The following is a 25,912-nucleotide window of genomic DNA, read 5'->3' as shown; positions in this document are numbered from 1 at the left end:
TCTATACATTTTTATAGCTTATTATATCAACAGATGGCACAGGAATGCTAAGAACCATCAGGCATGTAAAATTAAGGCATGAAACCAAGGTTTATAGATTTTTCAATCTCTACACTTACTATGAGGAATGTGGCCCAGTAGGAAAGCCAAGTCTATATTTTCCTCCTGCTTAGCACAGTGAGTTACCATTACAGTGGCAGAATGATGTCCATTGCCTCAAATACTGGGTATTTCCAAATTTTTAGGCCCTGATGCTGCAATTGACAGTGGGTGGATGGACTGCTGTTGTGCAATCCACCTGTCCCCTATGAAGTCCTTAATTTGAATCCATTTTAAAGCTTCCAGCTCTAACCAGGTAATTTAGTGCCAAAGGAATAAAGTAACTTTGTTTTAAGATTTTTACATTTTATTGCAATTGCCTCAAAAGAGATTTTTAGCCTCCAAAATGAATACATTCAATTACAGGAACACAATCTGTAATACAGAACACACGATTTTAACAAGCTGATCTGGGAAATGTTTTCACACTCACACAAACAGAAGAAATGCATGTCAGTTTCCAGAGGTGATGCAAGAGACCAAGTGTAATAGGAGTCTCTTGTTTAATGCTGACATGAGCTGCTGGTGGGTGGAGAATGAACATCAAACCGCAAAGGCAAGGAAGAAAGAGCAAATGATGAGAACCATAGCCAAGAAAAATAGGTATCACTGGGTATGTCTACACTACAGGATAAGGTCAAATTAAGATACACAACTTGAGCTATGTTAATTGGTAACTGAAGTCAAAGTACCTTAACTGTATTTTTGACTGTCCACACTGCAGGAAGTCAAAGGGAGAACACTCTCCCTTCGACTTTCCTTACTCCTCGTGGAAGCAGGATTCCTGGCATTGACAGGAGTGACCCTTTTAGTTTGAATTAGCGTGTTTTCACTAGACCCACTAATTCGAACCCTGGAAGATTGACAGCAGCAGCTTTTATCTTCTCTGTAGTGTAGACATAGCCCCAGAAAATAATGAGCTATGCTAAAAAGAATCTGCATTAGGAGGACAAATAAGTGATCTTTAAATCTTCTTCTCATCTCTTTAGTTTCAGGTTTTTTTCTCTCTTTTGTTTAGCAGGTAGAGATCTGCTCTTCCCTCCTGGAATATCTTGCTTTTCCTTTTCTGTCATGATGATGTTCTCCAGAGCGGAGACAGACCTCCCAATGACAGATAGCAGAGGAAAAACCTTCTCCATCGTTTCACTTCATGCCCACATCTAAAAGGAAACACATGAAGGATCCAGTTAAAAACAGACAATTCTGATTTACTTTCTTATTCCAAAGAATGATAGTAATCCAACATGCAAGCAGATGGAATAGATATGGGGAAGGAATGTAGAGACCAATTCTTCATTAGCTTAAGTCAGTTTTACATGCATGATACTCTTTCGATTGCAGTATAGCTCTACCAGATTTACAACTGTGAAGAATCAGGCCTATATTCATTGCTTAAAACTACACTATCTTATTGAACTTTTGTGGATATAAATAAATATTTTGACCAGACATCAGTCTTCGTTAAGATTTCAAAATGGACTTAGATGGCCCAATTCTGCTTTCGTACTAGAATGTATTAGCAAAGCTCCTGATACGGTCTTGCCACAATATTCTTGCCAGCAAGTTAAGGAAATATGGATTGGATAAATGGACTGTAAGGTGGATAGAAAGCTGGCTAGATTTTCAGGCCCAATGGGTAGTGACTAGCTTGATGTCTGGTTGGTTTCAAGTGGAATGCCCCAAGGATTGGTTCTAAAGTCGGTTTTATTCAACATCTTCATAAATGACCTGGATGAGGGGATGGATTGCACCCTCAGCAAGTTTGCAGATGACTCTAAGCTAGGGGGGAAGGTAGATATGTTGGAGGGCAGGGATAGGGTCCCGAGTGACCTAGACAGATTAGAGGATTGAGCCAAAAGAAATATGATGAGGTTCAACAAGGACAAGTGCCGAGTCCTGCACTTGGGACGGAAGAATCCCAAGCATTGTTACAGGCTGGGGACTGAATGGCTAAGTAGCAGTTCGGGGGATTACAGTGAATGAGAAGCTGGATATGAGTCAACAGTGTGCCCTTGTAGTTAAGTAGGCTAATGACATATCAAGGTACATCAGGAGGAGCATTGCCAGCAGATCTAGAAAAGTGACTATTCCCCTTTATTTGGCACTAATGAGGCCACATCTGGAGTATTGCGTCCAGTTCTGGGCCCCATACTACAAAAAGGATGTGGACGCATTGAAGATGGTCCAGCGGAGGAAAACCAAAATGATTAGGGGGATGGAGCACATGACCTCTGAGAAGAGGCTGAGGGATTTGGGCTTATTTAGTCTGCAGAAGAGAAGAGTGAGGGGGGATTTGATAGCAGCCTTCAACTTCCTCAAAGGAGGTTCCAAAGAGGATGGAGAGAGGCTGTTCTCAGTAGTGACGGATGGCAGAATAAAGAGCAATGGTCTCAAGTTACAGTGGGGGAGGTCTAGGTTGGATATTAGGAAAAACTATTTCACTAGGAGGGTGGTGAAGCACTGGAATGGGTTACCTAGGGAGGTGGTGGAATCTCCATCCCTAGAGGTTTTTAAGTCTAGGCTTGACAAAGTCCTGGCTGAGATGAGTAATTTGGGGCTGGTCCTGCTTTGGTCTCTTCCAGCGCTATGATTCTATGATTCTATATTGGAAGTAATGACCCTGGGATAAAGCTGCTGAGAGAGGGAGAACTGTGCCTTGAATTTCTTGGAGCGGATGCACCAATGAGTATTTTCTTATCAACTGTTTCCTTTTCCTGTAGCTATTGCCCTCTCTCTACACTTGTTACGAGGAATGCTTCCCAGCAGGAAAGCCAGTTGCTCAAATTCTGTCCTGACTGAACCCTATGATACCCCATTGACTTGAATCAAGTTGTGTGACATATGTAAGAAAAGAATTTGGCCCAGTGACTTCAAATAAAATGTTCCTTAGACTTTCCTTACCCTCTCCTCTCTTAGGCTACATACAGCAGAAAGTTGACTTAAGCTATGCAACTTCAGCTATATGAATAAAATAGCTGGAGTAGATGTACCTTAGGTCGAGTCACTGTGGGGTCTGCACCAGAGAAACTCTCCCGTCAACTTATCGTAGTCTTACTATCAAGGATACAGTAACAGTGCTAATGAGAGAATGATCTGCAGTTGATTTGGCAGGTCTTAACTAGACCCGCTAAACTGACCACTGGTGGATTGTTCTGATCTCAGAACATCAAACGGGGCTCTAATGTCGATGTAGCCTTAGGCATGCAGACTGCGGTATTTCTGAAACATTGACAGGCAAAACCGAACCTGGGACCTCTGGAGCTTAGTGAATGACTTTCTATAGCTTAAAACCAGGTGGCTTTTAGACAAAGCCGTAGCTTTCCGTCACTATAATGAAGGACTCTTATGACAGTGTAAATGATATTCAGCATGTTTGGTATTTTAGTTCCGAATCCACAGCACCATGAAATACATTGCTGGATTAGCGGTATGATTGGGCCATTGCTTTTCCTTAAAAGTCCAGCATCCTTTTGAGAATAAAACTGCGATTTAGAAAAGAAAACAACCTTATAGCTGTCATAGGTACAACTTACACAAATGAAGCCCAGATTTTTGGGTTATTTTAGGGCAAAGGGCGACAATGCCTATTTCAGTGCTCTTAGTGACACATTTAAATTGGTGATTTATGCAGCTTGACGTGACTTTAATTTAGCTCATGTTACACGTGAAGTAATTCAGTCCTTAATGAAGTGTACTCCATGTGACATATCAAACATGTGAGCTGACAATCATTGCTTTAAAGTTGGCCTAGGTTACATTTGCTTTTGTCACTGAAAATGGGCTGTCAGTTCATAAACTTAAAGCAAGGCAGGCTGGTCTGTCCTTCTCCCTGAAGTGTGGTAGTGCAATCTGTGAGAGACACACTTTAAAATAAATGATTGTCATGGGTTAAAGGGAAAAGGAGGGGGGAAAACGACACACAGATTGTAAGACACTTCTAATTTGTTTATATATATATGTTTTTAAACTATGTAAGAGTAGAAAGTGAGGGAGATATTAAAGGCACATCTACTCGCTGACCTTTGAAATCCCTTTGAGGGGCCAGCTCAGAGATATTTTTGCATTTTAAGGGAAAGAACTTATGAAGTACACACTCATAGATAAATTGGCTAGATTCTTGGTTGGTATTAGGCATAAGTGCATTGGTTTCAATGGAGCTATGACCATTTACACCATGAGCTGAGGAGCTGGCCTCATGTTTGCATTCCCAAGAGCTTAGTAGAGCAGCTGTGAGCTACAAAATATGTAAATCTTACTTTTAATGTTTTAGGCACAAAGATTTAGTCCTGGGCTATGTCTAGAATGGCAAGTTTTTCCACAAAATCATTTGCTTTTCCGGAAAAACTTGCCAGCTATCTACAATGGCCACTTGAATTTCCGGAAAAGTACTGACGATCTCATGTAAGATTGTCAGTGCTTTTCCGGAAATACTATGCTACTCCTGTTCGGGCAAAAGTCTTTTTCCAAAAGACTTTTGCGCAAAAGGGCCAGTGTAGACAGCACAGTACTGTTTTCTGCAAAAAAGCCCCAATCGCGAAAATGGCAATCGGGGCTTTTTTGCGGAAAACCGCGTCTAGATTGGCCACGGACGCTTTTCCGCAAAAAGTGCTTTTGCGGAAAAGCATCTTGCCAATCTAGACGTGCTTTTCCAAAAATGCTTTTAACGGAAAACTTTTCCGTTAAAAGCATTTTCAGAAAATCATGCCAGTGTAGACGTAGCCCTGGTGTTTACCAACAAGGAATGGGGTTGAGTTTTATCAGGTAATTCTGGTGAACAATATTTAAGGGGGAAAAACTCAGGGACAGATCCCCTGCCCAGGCTGAGTTGCCTTTTTTCTGCACCACTTAAAGTTGTCCTAAGGGAATAGGTGAGGAGTTCCCTAGCTGGAGGGATCATCTCATGGTATAAAATTGTGTGTGGTTGAAATTACTTCAATACATTTCCCTCCTCAGTGTAAGGCCCATTGAAATGGGCAGGGACGAGGGTAGAAGAAAATGTTCTGGGTGATGGAGATTTTGGGCCAGCGGAATGGTGTGTAGGCCCTCAGTTTGACTTAAATTACACTGGGGGCTTTCTTGGGGAAGGCAGAAAGCTGAATGCTCGCAATTTGAACTGTGACACTTTTCAAGGTCACATGCAATAGGAAGTCATTGTGATGCCTGAAACTTTTTAATGAAATGAGTGCCTTTCATACTAACATGTCCCCAGATGCTTTACAGTGGTAAAACTGCAGCGCAGAAGGGACAGATTAATAGGCAAGGAGGGAAAGAGATTTTGCCACCTAAGCTTTTTCTAAAAAAGGGGATGAGCTGAAGAGGTTGAGAGAATCAAAGTAGGTTGTTTTGGATGGAGGAGCAGGACAGGAGAAGTCTATTGGACCACCAGCAGCTTTAATAGGAGGCCACTACTAGACAGTCTGAATAATGAACTAAGATTCCCATCTGGTCTAGAGATCTGAGCAGTCCAATTCCTTTGTAGGATTAAACTCAACATCAGAACAGACTAACATATCTTGATGGGAAGCTGGCAGAACCCTCACTTTGTGTTTGACATGTGACAAACAGAAGCATGTCACATTAGTTCTCATACTGGTATTTCCGGGGGCTGATCCTGTGAGGTACCAGGCTGCCTCAACCCTTGTTGACTTCAGTGAGAATTGGGGTTTTTAAAAAAATGGTTGAAAATGCTAAAGTAGGAAACATGGTCTTTGGCTACAACATGAGACAAGAGATTCCTGAAACTGGAAGTGTTTAAAGAAAATAAAGGGATTCAAAAAGAAATAGAGTTTCATAGGCAATATTGGTGGTATCCATTTTTTCCTTCATGTTTGGCACATACTTTACACTGGATACTATGCTGTTTTCATTAAAAGTGCTGACGATATTTCTGAGATTGAAGAAACAACTTTGATCTTTTATTCGAACATTGGGAGTGACCATGATTTTGCTTTCTCTTACAGGAAGCCTCATATTACATTCTGCATTGGCGCTAAACTGGAGAGGAATTGAATTGATAGTATGTGAAATATTTGTCTAGTTTGTAAAACAAATAGCTGATTGATCAAGAGCAACTGTTTGGTTTTATGGGAAGGTCATGGTAATTAACTAGAAACAAAATACTTTGCAGAAAAATCAAACAATCCCAGAAATAGACCACATAATAACAAGTTTAAACTAAGACTGACATTTTACAGTTTTGTAGTTGTTTTTACATTTGTAGGAGTCAAAGGTGGAACTGCTTTGGCCAAATTTCAGTGAAAACTGTGGACTTGGAGACACCAGAAAGTTAAGCAAATTCATGTTGGTTTCCCTGGACTGTTCATGTAAAAGAAAAATATCTCCCAATTCCCAAACTTCTCATAGTAATTTCATTTTTGGAACAAAATATTTAATTTTTTTTGGTTCAAAATAACTGCAGGTTTGACGTTTCTTTTTAAATTAATTGAAAAGGCGTTGAAACTGAAATAAAATGTTTTGTCGCAGGGAAAACAAAATGCTTTTAAAATCTAAAATGTATGTATATATTCAAGTAACTCAAAAATTTAAACAAAAATTGGTTTGGGGCCTATCCAAAACATTTTTGGTAATATTTTGCAATTGCCAGTTAATAAAATAAAATAAAATAAAATAAAATAAAATAAAATAAAATAAAATAAAAGCCCATTATTCTCACACAGGCCTCATGTCAGGGAGTTAGGTTCTCAGATTCCAAGGATATTCTTGGTTTCTTTGAAAATCACAACCATATCTGTTATATTTTTGAGAGGGTTTGTGTGTTCTATCTGTCTGTGTGTCCATCCATCTGTGAGTCCCTTGTCCAAGAGGTCCTCCTAAATGGTAAGAGCAAGCACCACCAAATTTGGTCTTTAGCTTCCCCTTATAACGTAAAGCACAGTAAAGATTTAGTTGTGCCAGGACAATGGGATATGTCTGGAATGCCTTTGTTTTTCTTAAAATGGGAAGGGAGGGGTCTGCTAGCAGGGACCGTTATACTGTATAATGACTATAGGTGGGCAGCAAGGGGCCAAAGAGAGGTACGGGGGCAGCTATAACTCCATTGGGCCAGCTGGGGCAAGAGGTGGAGAAAGGGACAGCTATCTACTATAGATTTCAGAGGTTTTGTTTGTGTCTGTGTTTGTGTCTGTGTCTATCTATCCCCCAAATGGGAGACATGCACCCTCCCTCAGCTGTGCCCGCTGCAACTGCAGTGGTCATGGACAAGTGCTTCTCACCTGGCTCCAAGTTGCTGTGGTGAGAGAGGGCCTGGATTGTCCTCTCTCCCCAGGGCAGCCTGCATACTGAACCCCCTCATCCCCAACCCCACCCCAGGGTAATGATTTAAATGAAGAAAAACAAAACTTATTTGAGTTAAGGACCTGGAACATCAGGTAACTTTTCTAATTCTATATATAACATTAGTGGAAACCAATAAAATATTTTGGTGGAAATCCAAGCTTTCCCGGGGCAATGTGGGTTTGCTCTTTATGAATTAATCTGATTTTTAGCCAACAGTTAATTTTAATCAAAACACAGTATGAAAATTTCAGTTGTTTGTTATAGTATTGTGAGAGTATGCATTTCCATCTTCCCATGCTATTTCTTTTGTTGTAGTTGATGTTACATCAATATTTCCAATGTAACCCCTTTATTTGAAAGATTAGTAATTCTAGCAAATCCATTCCAGGCTCAAATATGGCACAAAAGTAAAAAAAATCACAGCATAAGGGAACAGTTTTCAAACAATTGTTTTCAAGTCATTTGACTTTTGTGTGAAGTTAAATTTTATACAGAACGCAGAGATGAATTTAGCCCATGGGGAATTTTAGCATTTCTAAAATTCAGAAGGGAAATTGTATAGCCATTGAAATCCTCTTCCCTGTGCTAGGCTTTTGTGTTCTAGAAACCTTTAAACTGGCTGATTTATTAATATTTGAAAATGAAGTACTGCTCAAGTATGGCAACTTTTGTGGTAACTTTGTTTACTTTGTACTACAATAGGTGTCAATGACAATGTCCATTCTATGGATCAAGTATTGTATATATTGCCCTCTTGTAACAGTTCACTGAGTCTACCTATAAGCTACACTTAAAAAAATATTCAAAGGTAAAGACATTCTGGTTTCCTGTGAAGGACCTGGTCTAAAGTCTAGAAGGGTCAAGCCTATCTGCAAAGAGTGCAGGTCAGGCACGTCAGTGCAAAGTGACTGAAAAAATTACCTTTCATCGAGCCTTTCTGTGTTGAGCCCATCCTACCGTACTGGGTGAGAGCCATCTGTGAACTGGTGCTGTGCAGGGACATACTAGTCCTCTGCGACATACGGAGAGGGGATGGCATAACTTGATACCACTGGATGTTCACCCTTCCAGGGACTGGTTATCCAGCTGGCATGTGACCAAAATGGCGATGTCATCCTGAACAATTTAGGCCTATGGGCTTGCATATGTACTTCAAAATCAACACATCACACCAGTTTAGTTTACGTGATAGACTGCAAGTTTTGTGACTGGCAAGTCAGTACCAGCGGACATATTAACCACTTGCCAGCAGATTACAGCAGACCCTCTGTCTGCCCTGAATAACTAGTCAAAGGCCCAGAGAAGACTTCTGAGCCCAGAGCTCCAGGAGACATGGCTCATCCCTTAGGACAGAGCCTTCTATCTATACCTGATTGGCCCTTTCACATCTATATCCAAACGCAATCCAGAAAAGGTGCCATGTGTTGGTTCTCAGTTCGGTAAAATGGCAGGAATGCCAGAGGCTTACGGGCAAATACCCAGTGAAAATACCGAATGATGGCAAGACAAGAAGTTTTAACAAAGATGGAATGATTTATTAAACTGAACAACTTAAAATGAGCAATTACCCAATATTTGCCACAAGCAATTGAACCACAACAATTTTTAAAACTCTACCTAAGTTACAGCTAAGTCAAATATATACACATTTCAAAAACTGTTTATTTAAGACTGACAATAGCAAAGGTAAAAGTTACAACTGAGCAATATATTTTCTATACTGTCTCTTTTAAACCACTAAAACAGTGAGGGTAAATTAAATACTTACGAACTCAGCAATGACAACAGCACAAAGACATACAAGGAATAGGAGCATGCTTGAGATTCATACACCCCTTTTTAGATTCGGTGGGTGGGAGGCGGCCTTTGGGTGATCAGTCCTAAGCCAGACTCAGATTCTGTCTTCCAATATTCGGGAGTCCTCCCTGAGCTTAGGGCTCAGGGGGTTTTATGTTATTGCCTATTGCCATATTTGGTATTGTTTGTGCTCTGGGAGCGGCATGGGTGTGGTCTGGGTGCGGTGTGGTGCCCATATATGGTATTGAGTGCTGGACTCTGACAAGCTCCATTTCATTGGTAGATAAGCCTTGTTGCCATCCATGTGATATGGTGAGGTTGCTGAGGTAGATCTCGGCTATGAGCGCGGGGCCTGGCCAAGAGAACCCATACTTGACACCATGGACTCCCAAGGTACGTCTACACTGCGGGGGTTTTCTGGGATACTGGAGAAACTGTTTTTTGCGGAAGTACAAATGCTCTCTTTCGGAAGCCCTGTCTTCCTCATTCCATGAGGAAGAAGGGATATTCCAAAAGAGGGGGATTTTCAGAAATTTGGCCCAGTGTAGACAGGACACATTTCAGAAAATCCTTTTCTGAAAAAAAATCGGAAAAAGCTATGCAAAATGCGGAGAGCATTTTTTGTAGCTTTTTCGAAAAAAATAAAATAAAAAAGCTGTAGTGTGGACCTAACCCCAGTGTCCTTCAAACCTGACAGAATGAAAGACTGAGAACTAGCAGAGGATTGGGAGGGGCGGTGGCCCAGGAACTCTTCTCTGTGAAGCAATCTGTGGAATGAAAATGCTACTGGCTTTCACTTTTAAAGGTAGAGAAATCCCCTGATCAGTCTGAAAGAGGTGAGTCAGAGAGGCTACGGAGATTCTCACAGTCTGTCTTATTCAGGGTATGTCTAGACTGTGAGGATCTATTGGAAAAATATACGCAAAATACACTCTGCATTTTGCATATCTTGGATCTATCAGAAAAAGATATGCAAAATGAGCTCCACATTTTGTGTATCTTTTTCCGATACTTTTGTCGGAAGAGGCTTTTCCAAAATTTGGCCCATGTAGACTGGATCAAATTTTGGAAAAAATCCCTCTTTCGAAAGCCCCCTTCTTCATCATGGAACAAGGAATACAGGGGCTTCTGAAAGAGCACATTTGCTTTCCACAAAGAAAACGGAAGAGCAAACACATTCCCTAGATGCGGCAGAGTTTTTTCGGGATACCCGAGGCTTCCTGAAAACCCTCGCAGTCTAGCCGTACCCTCAGCCTCCATGTCTCCTTTCACTTAGGGTTTGATCCCGTGCTTAATTTTCTCCAGGGCTTATCTCTTGGATGTTCATAGTCCTGTCTCCTCTGGGCTAGCCACATCTGTTATGAAAGTCAAAACATTGCTTGAGCCCAGCCACCTATTTGTTTGATCCCCGGAACCTCCTTCATTGCAAATTAAGCATTAGTTCGAGCCAAAGCCTATGAATGTCAGCGAAAGACTTATTTAAATGAGCTATGGATGAGGCTCTTAGTATATAGATACACAGTGATGGACCTGTTCTATATAGACATCCTGAGGGAAAGGTCTAAATGAAACCTAAGATTTAATGGGCTTCTAAATTGTTAATAATAATGGACTATATCTGTGGCAGTGGGAAAAAGGTCAAGGTATAAGATGAATGTATTCTGGTGTGACACCAGGAGTTCAAGGGAGCAAGCTGGTCTAATGAAATTAGTTGTCTAACAGGTGTAAATGGGCAGTCCTGTGGCACCTTAGCCCTGGGAGTTATTCAAAATAACAAACGGAGTGTCCACAGGACCAAGCCCATTACTTCAAAATAAGGGGCTGGTTATTTTGAAATACTAACTCCTGCTTTCCAGGAGAAATAACACTTTTTTCAAATAGTCATTTTGAAATAGCGGTAGTGTGGATGCTCCACTGCTACTATTTTGAAAGAACTACTCCCCAGAGTCAAAGTAATTACTCCCCAGTGCTTCTTGGGACTCTAAGTCCAGGTAGCATGTCCACATTAAGGGAGCTAGCCTCAGACTAATTTTGAGGCTTCTCTCTAGTGTGGACATGATATTTCAAAATAGTTATTTCAGGAGTTATTATTTCAAAATAAGTTATTTTGAAATAATTTCTTAGTGTAGACATGCCCTTAGAGACAATGGGTGCCTCTACGCTACACCATTATTTCGAGATAACTAGCGTTATTTCAAAATTACAATGTGAGTGTCCACACAGCAATTCTGTTATTTTGAAATAAATTTGAAATAATGGATGGCGTATTCCGACTTCTGTAAACCTCATTCCACAAGGAATAACACCTATTCCAAAATAGCTATTTCAAAATAAGGCATGTGTAGATGCTCCACTGCTGCTATTTCGAAATAGCCCTTCGCCAGGGCCATTCTAAGTTATTCCTCCCCAGTGCCTCCTGGGGCTTTAAATCAAGATAGCACGTCTACATTAGGGAAGCCTGCCTCAGAGTAATTTTGAGGCTTCCCTGCAGTGTAAATGTGCTATTTTAAAGTAAGCTATTTTGGAATAACTATTCTGGAATAGCTTATTTCGAAATAACTGTGCAGTGTAGGTGTACCCAAAGACTTTTATTAGGTCATAAACTTTTGTGGGTAAAATCCATTTAATCAGATGAGTTGAAGTAAAAATTACAGAATCCAGGGAATATATCAGCAAAAGAAGTTACCTGTCAATTGTAGGGCCAGTGTTAATTAAGCTAATTAAGTTAGGCTGGATGTGTCTCATTCATAGCATGTGATATGGAAATGTGAATATCAAAGTCAGGGAAATTGTCTTTGTAGTATGTTAATCAGTTAAGATCTTTATTCTAGCCTAAGCTGATAGACATTAATTATCTTACTCATTACAAAGATAGCTTCCCCAATTATCACCTCTAATATCATTAGCTCACAGACATTTACCTCCCCCCCCCCCCGCCCCTTCTGTTCTGAAATTTGATTTGTCCTTTTCATATGTGTTCATTTTTTGATTGTATCCTTTGGTATATATGGTTGTGCCAATTTTCTTCCACTATTTGATCTGAGGAAGTGGGTCTGGGCCATGAAAGCTCATCACCTAATAAACCATCTTGTTAGTCTTTAAAGTGCTACATAGTCCTGTTTTTTGTTTCAGCTACACCAGACTAACACGGCTACATTTCTATCACTAAGCTGATAATGTTGAACTTGTAAATGAACATCAGTTCAGATGTCTATCTGTGTAATTGGTCAATACAATTCTTTTGTAGAAGAATGGCTACTTTTAAATCCATTATTGAATGTCCAGGGAGGTTAAAATGTTCCCCTACCAGTTTATGGGCGTTACCATTGCTGATGTCTGATTTGTGTCCAGTTATACTTTGTCACAGAGACTGGTTTGGCCAATAAACATGGCAGGGGGCATTGCTGGCACTTGCTGGCATATTTGACATTAATGAATGTGCAGGTGTATGAGCCTCTGATGTTGTGGCTGATGTGGTTAGATCTTGTGATGATGACCCTTGTATAGATGTGTGGAGAGAGCTGGCAACAGGGTTCCTGGGTAAGTGTATCTGTGGAATGGCTTGTGACTGCTGGAAAAAATGTGCTCCAGGCTGGGTGATGATCTGTAGGCGAGGATCAGCCTGTCTGCGAAGGCCTGTGAGAGTGAGGATTGTTTTCCAGAATAGATTGTAGATTGTTAATAATGTACTGGAGTTTAAACTGGGGGCTGTAGATGATGATCAGTGGTGTTCTGTGATTTTCCTTGTTGGATTGGTCTTGAAGTAGGTAACTTCTGGATACTTATCTGGTTCTCTTGATCTGTTTCCATACTTCTCTAGGTGGGTCTTTAAGTTTTAAAAATACTTGATAAAGATCTCGTAGGTGTTTGTCTCTGTCTGTGGGATTGGAAAAGATCTGGTTGTATCTTAGGACTTGGCTGTAGACAATGGATCATGTAATGTGTCTTGGATGGAAGTTAGAGGCATGTAGGTAAGAAGTGTAAGAGGTGTAAATGGATGTAGTACTGTTGATATCAATGGTGACCCAACTGAGCATCTGATCCTACATCTTTGAGTCTCCATGACTTGCAGATGATGGTGGAAGCATATGAGATGGCAGCATCAGCTACAGATCATTGTACCCAAACTTCTAAAGGACAGGGGTGGAGAGGAAGATTTTCTGGTGCATGAAACAATTCCAAGCAGTTATGGCATGAGGAAAAGGACAAAAATAAAAACTGGAGAAGGATGCAGTTGAGCAGAGAGAGGCAGAGTAGAAGGAAATGAGAGCAGACATGCAGGCATGTTAGAACCATGTAGAGCCATAGGCCTGGTGATGACAAGACTGTAGCTGAAGAGAAGAGGACCCAGCAGAGGGATTTGAAGAGGAGGCTGACATGGCCAGAGTGACAAATCAAATCACATGAAATTCTAAGCCCATCAGTCACATGCGACCAGAGGGTTTACACCCACTAAGAGCTAATCAGTAACTTAGCGGCTGCTTTTGCGCAAAAACTTGCCAACTGTCTATACTGGCCACTTGATTTTGTGCAAAAGCACTGATGTTCTACTGTCCGAAATCAGTGCTTCTTACGCAAATGCTTTGACGTTCCCGTTGAGGCAAAAGCCCTTTTCCGGAAATGTTTTGTAGACAGCTAAAAACTGTTTTGCGCAAAAAAGCCCTGATGGCGAAAATGGCGATCGGGGCTTTCTTGCGCAAAACCGCGTCTAGATTGGCACGGACGCTTTTCCACAAAAAGTGCTTTTGCAGAAAAGCGTCCGTGCCAATCTAGACGCTTTTTTCCACAAATGCTTTTAATGGAAAAACTTTTCAGTTAAAAGCATTTGCGGAAAATCATGCCAGGCTAGACGTAGCCATTCAGTTTTAGGGCTTCCATTTTGTTTAAATAGAGGAAACTATCACTAGAAATTCTTAACTGATGCATGTCCAATATTTTAAGGACTGTGCCCAATGCTTGTGATTTAGCCTGGCAACAGGATTACATTTATACAATTAATTAATGTTTGCTTGACCACTTTTATCCAATTTCTTTCTCCAGCACATAAAAGAGAACCTGACATAAATTTCTCTTTCAAAACAATTGACTTAGCAACTGCTGACCTTCTGTTCTGTCATTCTAAGGATTGATTGGATATTGTTGAATTGTTTCATTCTACAGTAATTAAACATAAAATTAATTATGCTAGTAACCCATTATTTCTTTGAACCAAGGACTAAGTCATTTGTTTTTGCTTGGTTACTCTAAGAGTTCCGACATCAGACAGCAAATGGCTTACTGTTGCAAACAAACTAAATAGTATAAAGGGAGCAATTTAATAATCAAAATATAATATAAAGACTTCTAATTTCCGTATGCCCGGCATATTGCATTAGGTTAATATAATTTGATCTATAAATCTTTTAAACCTTATGATTTTGTAATTTAAACATTTCCTGGATGGCTAATCAAACAGGGTCTAAAAAAAGATGAAAATATCCTTTAAAATAAAAGAGAAAGAGAGAAAATAGAAAGGACAAACATTGTAGAAGGCTCGTTGAATCTAGAATGAAGAACTAATTCTTGAGTTTGCTTGATGCTTAAATAAATGCGTGTGTGTTCACTTGAGTGCTATATAGTATTTCCTTTGTTATGATGAAAGGATTGTTAGATACATTTACATTGCATATATCTGGTGCAGAAAGGAACATCAACATGACAAGTTGGTATTATTAAAATGTATGTTCTGGTAGATACAAAAATAGCATTTTGTGGTTTTCATTAGCACAGGCCATATTAATTTAATTAGCATGATTGAAAGTTATACCATAGAATGAAGCAGCAGATACTGAGCGTTGGCTTATTATTCACAAAAGGGCTATAAAAATGCTGCAGCTGACAAAGGTGTGTTTGTGTGCATGCTTGTGTATTATCAGTTGATTTCATATCCACACTTTGAGAGTTAGTCTTTGCCCAAAAGGTTTTGGATATGGTGTGATATTAGCCATGTACAAGTCAGAGATTCTGATACCATGGTGCACATGTTCTAAAAAAAAAAAAAAAAAGTAGACAACGAAAAAGGGGCCCTATGCAGGGTGACTGAGAGCTGCTGAGCACTGTTCATGGGGTCAGCAGAACAGCTTCCCTGATGATGTTCTAGTAAGGCCCAGTGGTCCATCAAAACCAGAATTTGCTATTTCCCACTTAGAAAGAAAACACAGTACCAATCAAGGGCTAAGGCAGGGCATTAGGATTTCTATATGTGATGACTGTCTTCTTAACAATTCATACCTTTTATTGGGTTAAAGGTGGCAGTGTTCCTCTCTGGACTACTACCTTCTGAAAAGAAGCACCACATGAGTGTCCTGGAACTGAGAACATTAGGGAGACCCTACAATACTTTTGAGTCTTAATACATGACCAGGAGATAGTTTTAAGAAAAGACAACTCTTTTGTGGTAGGATGAGGGAGTAAGGGAAACTAGGTGTCACCACCTTAAAGAAGGTTCTGTTGGGGACATCCTTAGGGTTTGTGGGGCTGTACACAGTACTGTTAAACTGGTGCCCCTATGTGTGTGATTTTTTAGAGATGTGATTTTATAATCTTCAGCAACATACTAATGTTATTTTTAAAGCAAATTTTAAACGAAGGTCCTGTATGGTAACATGGTAAATTCATAAACTGACAGGCTATAGATGGGGTTGGCAAATGCTTGTTAAATGGCTTCATTGCCACTTGAATGGCTCTTTCACAGGTTCGATGTCCCGCTAATAGGTCTGGCAGGATTTTTCACTTTTAAGTTAACTAGATCCTCTCTGGAGGAAGCATGGCCACAGAACAGGGATAGGAAGAGGCAGATGGGGGGACATTAAGACCCAATGGTGCCCCAAATTTGTGGGTGCCTTGAACAATTGTGTATTCCGCATATGGGTAAGGATGACTCTAGGCTCTCTCACCATGCAGAAAGTAATATGGAACATATCTGAGCTTTTCAGTTGGCAGGATGTCAGCCCTTTCATTCATTCATTCATTCATTCATTCATTCATTCAATCAGGGGCAGAAGTGGGAAGAACCAGTGGTGGACTTGTTCTGCATTCCAGAAACTGAAAACTGCAAAGCTTTTATAGTTGTTACCGGGACTGATATCTCTTGGCCATGCAACTCGTGTAGTCACTCACCCTCTTGAGAAGTGGTTTGGAAATGTTGCCATCCCAATGGCAAAATGCACTGAAGCTCTTGAGCAGCTGCACTTCTGATTCCATGGGCCAAGAATCTGGTGTAATATCTTCTCAAGGACATCTGGTACCTCCATGCCTATAGTTAGAAATAGCTGGAGGTCAGAGACAGAGCCCAAGCCAGAAAAACAGACCCTTCATGGCCACCCCAGCAATGCCTTGCAGATGAAATACAGATATTGATGCATCATCTTTCTCCTCATTCTCTTACTCCAGAGTCAAGGAATATAGACACTGAGCCTAATGCTGATCTCACACCAGTGTAACTCTGTTGACTTCAGTGGAGTTATCCTCATTTCCACTGGTACAAATGAGCTCTAGGTTTAAGAATCGTTTAAGAATGGGAGAGTCAGGAAGTTAGAGGCTTACTGGGTAAAATGGTGCATACCCTACTTCAGTCAAGAATGGGCCTGCTTTTTGTGTATATTACATAACCGGGAGTCTTTTTCCATACTGGTGAATTAACAGTGGGATTTTTTCTACCAAGTTCTCTTTTAACTCTCTTAGCATTTCTTCAGGAGTGATTTGATAAAAGGCTACCATTAGCGCATAGGTCAAATGTATAGCCTGACTGCCCATAGAAGTAATGCTAAAAGGTTTCCTATAAGATTCCATTCCAACATAATTTCTTTTTTCAAAACTTTGGCCTAGTGAGGCTCACTGTGAGATCAGTCATGTCCCTCTGTAGTTAACATGCTTTAGTTCTGACATAGCTTTGACTATCTCCTTTCAGAATTTCTCTCTCTCCTTTTTTATTATAAAGGTAGCATTGCTTACAGTTATCTTGTCATCATGGATAGTCAGAGAGCTGACTGTATATCCCACAATTCCCCTTATGTGGTTTTCTCTGGAACAAAGCTGTCTTGTACATGCTTCCTCACTTTTTTTACTGGAAGAATCTTCTAGTTATTTAAGTCAAGTGATTGATTTTCCCAGGATTTGTCCTTTCTGATCTGAACAGGAGAAAACTCCAGCATTCTTTGTGTGACAGAAGGGCCCAAACTTAGTCTGACAGATGCCAGGAGTTCATATTTGTTGTTCAATGAAGTTAGGAATGGGGCAAGGCCTAAAAACCTATATGGCCTGCCAGATGCATTTTGGAATTGTGAATAGCTTAGAAGGCGTTCTGTCTCTCTTTGATCTTTACTCCCATACCATGAGAGCTGTTACTTCATCCTGAACAGATAGAAGAGGAAGACTTGGAAGAATACATTTGCAGGGCTGTAGGGTGGTTGTCCATGCATTTCTTTTCCAAACATTACAGACAGGACACTTCTTTATCCTTCTGTCATTGTAGCCTTTGGCTATATGATCCTTTGAGACACGCAGCCTTATGGAACATTCTTTCTTCTTCCTCAGATATTCACACTATCAACAACATGAAATAAAAAAACAAAGAATTACCTGAAAATGACTTTTGTGTATGCTCATATCCATCTGTCTGGATTGTCTTGCTTGTCTAGTCTGATCTTCATATAAATATATGAAGGAGTTATGTTCTCCAGTTGACTCTTACTAATTATAACTTTGAGTTATTTTGCATGTCAGGTCCTATTTAAATCTCTGCTGGGATCTGATTGGATGGTGAGCTATCGAACGGTCACCAGAAGTTACCCTCTCTCTGATTTCTTGCTGATGCCTGACATCTGAGTATGAGAGCAGCAGCGCAGGTCAGTCTGGTCAGAAGGATGCAAATACAGCATTTGAAAATAATAAATTCTCTCTTCATGGACTAGGAAAAAAACCACAAGGCAAGTATGAAGAAGTTTTTTTTTGTTTTTTTTTTTGTATGTGGAAACAAACAGAAAAACTTTACAAGCCTTAAATGGAGAATTTTGCTGTAAAAAAAAAAGGCTGTGTCCACTGTGAAAACATCCCATTTCCATTGTGGGATGAACAACAATTAAGAAGTTCACCATTAGTACCCAGGAAGTTGTGCTTTCTGATGAAAATGTGAGATTCCACCTTGTATCCAATTTGTGAATGTGCACAGAATGAAAAATCTCTAGTTGTGAACAGCTGAACACCGTCATCTATAAGAAGACCAGATGTAAAAGATTTGACCACATACCAGAAGTATCAAATTTAACCTGGAGATTACACTCCTGCTCACTGCAGTTAAACACTGAAGAATTTGGGAGAAGCTCAGATACAGATCTGAATTATGTGGATTAGTATAAGGACCTGGGGGAGAGGGCATAGGTACGGGAAGTAAGAGTGCAGTGGGTGCTGCAGCACCAGCAGACTTTCTACCTGGTTTCCCTGCACTCAAAGGCCGACCTCGCTAACAGCTCTACCAGCTCCATGTCCTACCCTCTAGGCAGCCCCACTGGGGTCCCATTGGCCCTGCCAGCTTTGATCCCCCCAAGGGTCCTACCGCTTGCCGTATCCGTGGGCTCTGCAACCCATTATCTGTGGGGTCCGGGCCACCAGCCCTGGAGGCTGTGCTGCTACTCAGGATCCTGGCACAGGCCCCGGGCTATGCAGCTGCCTTCAGCTGTGGCTAGGCTGCCAACTCTCCAAGATCAGATGCCATCTGCAACCTTCGGTGTTACTTAGCCTGGGGCAGTGAGGGGTGCAAACAGGTTTTTTTTGGAGGGGAGGACACAGCTCAGTACCCCCACCCTAAAGATAGTTCCAACACCACTTCCGGGGTGGGGGGGCACACTTACAGAATCAAGGTGAACCTGAAGCTGAACCCCAACATCTCCAGGTTTGGGCCATCTCTAGTTTCCACTTGCACTTTCAGAATGGATTCACTTTTCCTGTTTGAGCTCTAGGATAATCTTGTTCTGATCCTTGTTTTTAATGAGTGGTTGATGGACTGAACATTTTTGTTCACCCCTATTTGAATATAAGCCATATGTGCACCACCTTCGCCCTTCCTCCCAGGCTTGTGTTCCCAAATGGCAGAGCTATTCAAGTGGGCCAGTTGTCTCAAAATGTGGTTCGAGCGAGGTCCTGCTAAAACAGTGTCCTTCTTTATAAGGCTTCTCAGTCTGAGTGTCTTACATAGCGTCAAAAGGGTTTGCCATACTTTTAAGGATGCCATGGTACTACATTTGACCTGGTTGTCCTACTATGTCCTTCACTCTAGAGGTGTCAGAATCTTAAACTACAGCTCCCGTCAATTTTGTTCCCCAACTTCCTCATTCTCTCTTGGGGTATGTCTAGACTACAGGCTTACGTCGACATAAGTTTTGTTGACAGAATCTGTCGACAAAACTTATGTCGACATAGAGCGTCTAGACTACATCCAGTTCTGTTGACAAAGCAAGCTGTTTTGTCAACATAACAGTGTGGACGCAAAGGACAGTGTAGATGCAATAATGCCTTCTATCGACAGAACTCTGTCAACAAAAGGTGTTATTCCTCGTAGAATGAGGATTACATACGTTGACAAAACTGCTGAGTTTTGTCGACGTTATGTTGACATAACTCAAAGGCAGTGTGGACACAGGTATAGTTTTGTCGACAAAAGTCCACTTTTGTCGACAAAACCCTGTAGTCTAGACACACCCTTGGAGTAAAATTCCTGGCTCCACTGAAGTCAATCCAAACTTTCCAATGACTTAAGTAGGCCCAGGATTTCACCCTGTGGGGCTGTGCTATCAAGTGGAACAAACGACATGGCCGTTCTAAACTGGGGAACACTGCAGTGAAAACCGTAGAGCATGAGGTCATCAGGCATGAGTCCAGTCCACACCAATGACAGATGGAGGCTTTCACTTCAGGTGTCCCCACTACTAATCGATAAGGCAAGTGATGGAAATTAAAGCAGAAGAAGAGAAACAAGATAAACACCATACAATCTCTTTCTCGTCCCTTTCCCCCCATTTTACAACATGCCCTTGATGAAAAATAAGATAGAGGTGACTAAAACGGTAAATAAAATTAAAGCCACTGCAACAAAAAACTTTTAGATGATGGGCTTACGTTTAATTGCAACAGAAAAAAATGGAGATTTTGACCTTTTCTTAACTTTCCTTGCTGAGTCCAGCGTGATGGCGAATTAGAGTCACAAAAAATGCGGACATGCAGAGCTCTTGATTTGTTTCAGCATGGAAATGCTGTATGCAAATGTACAGTCTTTGGTGTTTATGGTTTCTTTATCGTGCAGAAGTGGTGCCAGGCTATAATACAATTACCCTTTTCATGCAAGTTGTTTTGAAACAGACATTCAGGTTTAATATTACCCTCCACATACGATTTGCTTACTTACACTGGGAGAAATGCGTATTGCTATTTCAATGCCATTGTCCTTTTTGGCCCTACAACTGAAGCATATAATCAACAAATAATGCAAATGACTGATTAATACCACCTTATGTGTGTTTATGATTGAAAAGTTCACCTTGTCTCCCACCATCCCCCGTGTTCAAGGTCCTGAAAAACTATGCAAGTTTATTCACTCCACGCTTTGTACTTGGTTTCTTGTTTAAAAAGGAGCAGATAAGGAAGAAAAATGATTAAGACAGAGCAGGTCTGAGAACAAAGCACCTGGAAGTTCCGTGCTGATAATACTCTGTTCAAGAATAAGTGAGCTCAAAACCAAACATCTCTGTTAATGGTACTCTACTGTGGACAAAGAGAGACCTCGGTGTTACCATGTGGTGCTGGTGTTTTCAGATTAAGATGGAGGATTAAGGAATTTTACTCAGCAATTTGAGATGCTTTGTTAGGAATTGAGGAGATTTGAGCTGCTTTGTTCTCAAACCACATGTTAGTGAAAAAGCAAACAGGCACTTAATCCTGACAGACAGCAGAACTTGACATCAATTTGTCCCTTGGGAGGTGACCAAGAGTTCCCTGTGACTGGCTAAAATTGTTCCTTGTGTTTTGGAGCCTAATGCCAGTGCTGTATCCAAACCAGCTCTGTGCAACCTGGCACACCATAATTCACAACTGTTAGTGACTGATCAGCAGCTTTATGCTCCCAAACAAGGGGTAGCGTTTAGAAAACATATACAAGGTGACAAAGTGTTTACTAAATAGAGTTAAAATATGTTCTAACCTAAAAAGACCATCTGTCTTAAAAGAGACCATTGCCCCTTCTCCCCACCCCAAAAACCTGGTAATTTTCCTGTTTGGGATGTTGGATGGTTTCCTGTAACAATAAAAATATAGCCGTCGACATATAGACAGCTGGATATATACATGGCTGTATATTGCCCTTTGACACAAACATTAATGTCTTATGCAGATCTTTGAGGTTCTTTTAAACATCTAGTTACATTTTAAGGTCATGTCCTCAGAAGTTATTGATGTAAGTGTATTTGTAGAAAAGAAACAAACAGCTCATTGAATTTGGTTTCCTATTTTAACATACATCAATTAGATTAAATACGCAAAGTTATAATGTCTGGCAACAAACCCAGTTTCTGGTATATAAAATTTGACTCCCCCCCATGTTTATGTCATAGCTAATACACAAAGATAAAGTGCTTATACTATACTCTGTGTATTTACTGAACTTCGGCAAGTCACTAAGAGCCAGTACTCAAATTAAATTAAAACCACCCAATTTATAAAACATCCTTCTAAGCTAATTGTATTATATTAAAAAGGTACTTTAGGTTGATATGCAGCAAATCAATAGCTCATGTTTTCTAGCATGGAATAAATACACCTTTATAATCTTTATATTTTGCCACTACTGCAAACCTATATGACAAAGTTGCAACAGTACATTTCACATTACTTAAATAAACAGCATAAACTCATCCAAACAGGAATAATTTTGCACTATTTTTCTTTTCCCAAGAGAATATGATTCTTATGGGGTTAGCATCTTAAAGGGACCTGCTCAAAGTAATATGATTAATTTTCGAACTTTCATATACTCCATTTGCAACACCCAGGACATTTTTATGGGCATGATTCTGCATTCCTTCAGTGGCCCCCACTTCCATTGACCTCAGTGAGAATGTTGCATGCACAAGGAATGCAGGAGTCGGCCCTCTTTTTATGTGCACTAAACATTTTTCTTTTCAGAAAAGAAAACAAACCATTTTGCATTTGTTAATGACTCTATAATAACATACCAGTGTATGTGCTTGATGGATGAAACTTTTTAGTAAGGAAACAGGCGGCCATTCCAGGCTCCTAATGAACAACACCAGCCAAAATGGATCATAAGAATTATTAAAAATTCTTGACCCTGGTTCTTTTAAATGAACATATGACTTTTTTTGCAAAAGTTGTTTGTGTTTTAAATTCAGCAATATAGTAATTTCAAAGATAATTATTGGTTTCTCTATTTTTTTCTTGTAAATAATATCTGAAGTCTGATGGTTATGCACAGACTCATTTACGAGAATACCAATTTATAATTTCCTTCTTAAAGAACAATAGACACCCCCCAAGCACAGCTCTGGAGCACCATTTTGTGCCATTGCTCCCTACTTCTGTTCAGGTTTACTGATGATATAAAGATCAAATAAGGGGTGAACTGAAATCAGAAACACAGTATTCATTCATTTAATGCTGCTCTAGTAGAGCAAATTCAGGGTGACTCAAGGGACACAATGTCTTGTAAAACATATGTACTTAATATAAGGGTCATAAAACTTATTAAATTAAAAGCTAGGTTAAAAATAGGAAGAAAATTTATGCTGCTGTCTAAAATAGCAATAATTTCCCTTTGGTTTTCCCTTTCCTACTAAAATGGGTTCTGGTTTAAAAAAAAAAAAAGCCAACTGGTAAAGCCTTCATTCTTGCGGCCTGCATGCAAGTCATTCTTCACTACGTGAATTGTATGACTAATAATATGGCAGGGTAAATATAGAATATAGGATCCCAACATTTGGGAGATTAAAGGTTGCAGCATTGTTGACCACGTACACAAAACCCCTTGTAAGCATTCATTTTCTGTTTGTGGAGGAGGAGTATGGGATGCAAGGAACGGCAGTGTGAAAAGGAAAAACTTTCTTAGCCATGAACCAACTACATCCAAGAGAAATGTCCCCTTCACTTTTCCTGACTGTGTGTCAATACTTTAGACCATATTCTGGTACAGAGGCTCTGCTTCAGCTAAGCTGTGCTTTGGCATGGAGTAGGGAGAGGAGAAAGGTGGCTTCCCCAGACTTCATTTACCCTGGGGCTAACTGGGAATCGGTTCTGGACACCTTGCCCAATTTATATTATTCAGACATCTCTGTGGCCTCATAAGGTCAGCCCAGAAGCAATGGATAAAGTGAGCACAATGGCATTCTGGCCAGGTCACCTTTTCCTCCACTACTATATTTGGAGATATTAGGAGTGCTGTAAAGATGCAACTCATGTCGAAGGATATAATCTGGGGTTACCTCCCACCAAAAGGAGAATTTTCAAGGGTGTTTCTTAAGACACCTCATGATGTGTCTATCACAGCTGGCCTGTGTCAGTGGATTTGGGCACATAGGACTTGAGCTATGGGGCTGTAAAACTGTAGTGTAGATGTTTGTGCCTGGGCTGGATTCCAAGTCAGCTGCCAAAGGCCATATACAAGCGTTGAACTGCAGTGTAGACAAACCCACATTGAATGGGCATAAATGGAGAATAACTTCACAACAGAGTCAATGGAATTTTTGCTAGTACAAATGAGCAGGATCTGGCTGCTTGAGTGAAAGGAACCGGTTTCCAAGAAAGATTTTTTTTAAAAGAATGTTCAGGTTGTGACACAAACTTCCAGCTGCTGAGAAATTAAAAATGAAATTTGACAGACTATTCTTGACTCACGACACTGGCAGGATTGGGTAGTGTTGTGACGCCTTCAAATACATCCTGTAGATTTAGTGACATAAGCTAAGACAGGTATGTAAAGATAATTTGTTCTGGCATTAAGGACTTTTTCCACACCCATGTAGCTACTGAAAGGACATTGTCAGATATGATTTCATCTTGGTCCATAAGCATTCACAGGATCTTTGAAATTATTTTCTCAGCACTATCACTGCTTATTGGGCTGATCAGTATTGTTCCCTTGTTTCCTTGTGTGCCTGCTGTCTGCTTATCCAGCTGTTGTCTCTTGCCTTGCACTCACAGGGCAGGGACCCTCTCTTTGCTAGTACAATGCATAGCATACTGGTGCCCGGTAGGTCTTCAGTACGACACAAAATGAAATATTAACCTCTGTTGTGCATGCCTAGGCAAATGTCTTGGACCCAATTCTGCCACCAGAGTATTCCCATTGTGTGGGACTCTCCTCTTGCCAACGTAATGCCATAGACATCAATGGAGTTATTCCTATTTTTTACACCAGTGCCCGTGAAAGGCCCAAAGTCTTCAGTGGGATTTCTCAAGTGAACAGGCATCCCTCAAAGTAAGGACAGCTCTTTATTATTATAGCGTTCCTCACAAATGCTGTTGTGCCGGCACTATTGTTGTTCTACAAATTATTCTGTGGAAGTATTTGTTTCGAAAAGTAAAATGGACACGAGAAATCAGAAATCAGGAGTGGAGGAGCTAGTTGACGTCTGAACCAGAGTGGAAGGGACTTGGGTTTCCCCTAGCAGAGAGGCAGGGTTTCACTCCTTCCTGACAGAAAGGGGGAATCTCACGCACACCTGAGGGAAGAGCCTGTCGCTGAAGAAAAACGCTGCTGGCCCTTTAATAGAATGAGTTGCAAGGGGGAGGGAAGAGCAGTTACTCCTTTCTGCACTGCATGTGTTCACTATGATCCTGCTCCCTTCTTATCTAACAGGAGGAGGCAGACAGAAACAGATGCAGAGTTTCACTACCACACGCTCTACTCGACTCCTCTCTGCTGTGCTCTGGCCTCAACAGGACAATAGCACTGTATGTCTTTGGGGTGGGGAGATGAGCAGGGGGTCTCTGCCTGTTTTCTGTGGGTGACCAGCTACCCCACACTAATTTGTGCTTTGAGGAGAAGCATTGCCCCCTAATCCAAAGGGCGCTCAGAGGAGTGGCCTCAGCCCTGTTTACTGCTGTGTCTGCCCAGATGGCCTTTTTACTCAGCAGGAGAAATTTTGGCTTGGCCCTCAGCTGGAGGTAACAACAATACAGGCTAGGGAACCTAGACTCCTGAGCAACTATGATTTGTCAATAATTGCAAGACAAACCTGGTGGAATTGTGCATTTTCACAGAGGCATTGATTCCAAGGCCAGAAGGGATCATGGTGCTCATGTAGTCTCTCACCTCCTGTATATTTCAGGCCACACAACTGCCCCAAAATAATTCCTGGAAACATTTTTTGAGGAAAACATCCAAACTTTATTTATACATTGCTAATGGTGGCTCTTGGTAAATTGTTCCAATGGCTAATTACCCTAGGCTTGATTTGATTAGTTTCACCTTCCACCATTAGATCACATGATATCTTTGGACTGAAGAACTGAAGATGAATTAAATTTGTTACCCATGAAAGTACTTAACTGTTATCAAGTTACCCCTCATGTTTCTCTTTTCAGGGCAAGTCTTTACTTGTTATATTGGCAGCATGATGGCACATTTATCTACTGCGCCACATTCTGTGCTACCTTTTTTAAAGGTGGCAATACTGTT

At 40.7% G+C, this 25,912-nt stretch overlaps 1 long non-coding RNA gene across 1 annotated transcript in view; it reads right to left on the bottom strand.

Annotated features, from left to right (window-relative positions):
- Positions 1–384: 384 nt before the first annotated feature.
- The window catches only part of LOC112544278 (uncharacterized), a 44,821-nt gene continuing 19,293 nt past the window's right edge, over positions 385–25,912 (bottom strand). The window contains exons 2-3 of the long non-coding RNA XR_012903008.2: positions 16,351–16,486; positions 385–1,259 (exon numbers count right to left, since the gene is read on the bottom strand). This is a non-coding gene — a long non-coding RNA (uncharacterized LOC112544278). The remainder of the gene's footprint in view (positions 1,260–16,350; positions 16,487–25,912) is intronic.

Source organism: Pelodiscus sinensis, chromosome 3 (genome assembly GCF_052426305.1).
Source record: "Pelodiscus sinensis isolate ZL-2025 chromosome 3, ASM5242630v1, whole genome shotgun sequence".
In the NCBI taxonomy this organism is placed as follows: Eukaryota; Metazoa; Chordata; order Testudines; family Trionychidae; genus Pelodiscus; species Pelodiscus sinensis.
This window is presented reverse-complemented; position numbering and strand designations above follow the sequence as displayed.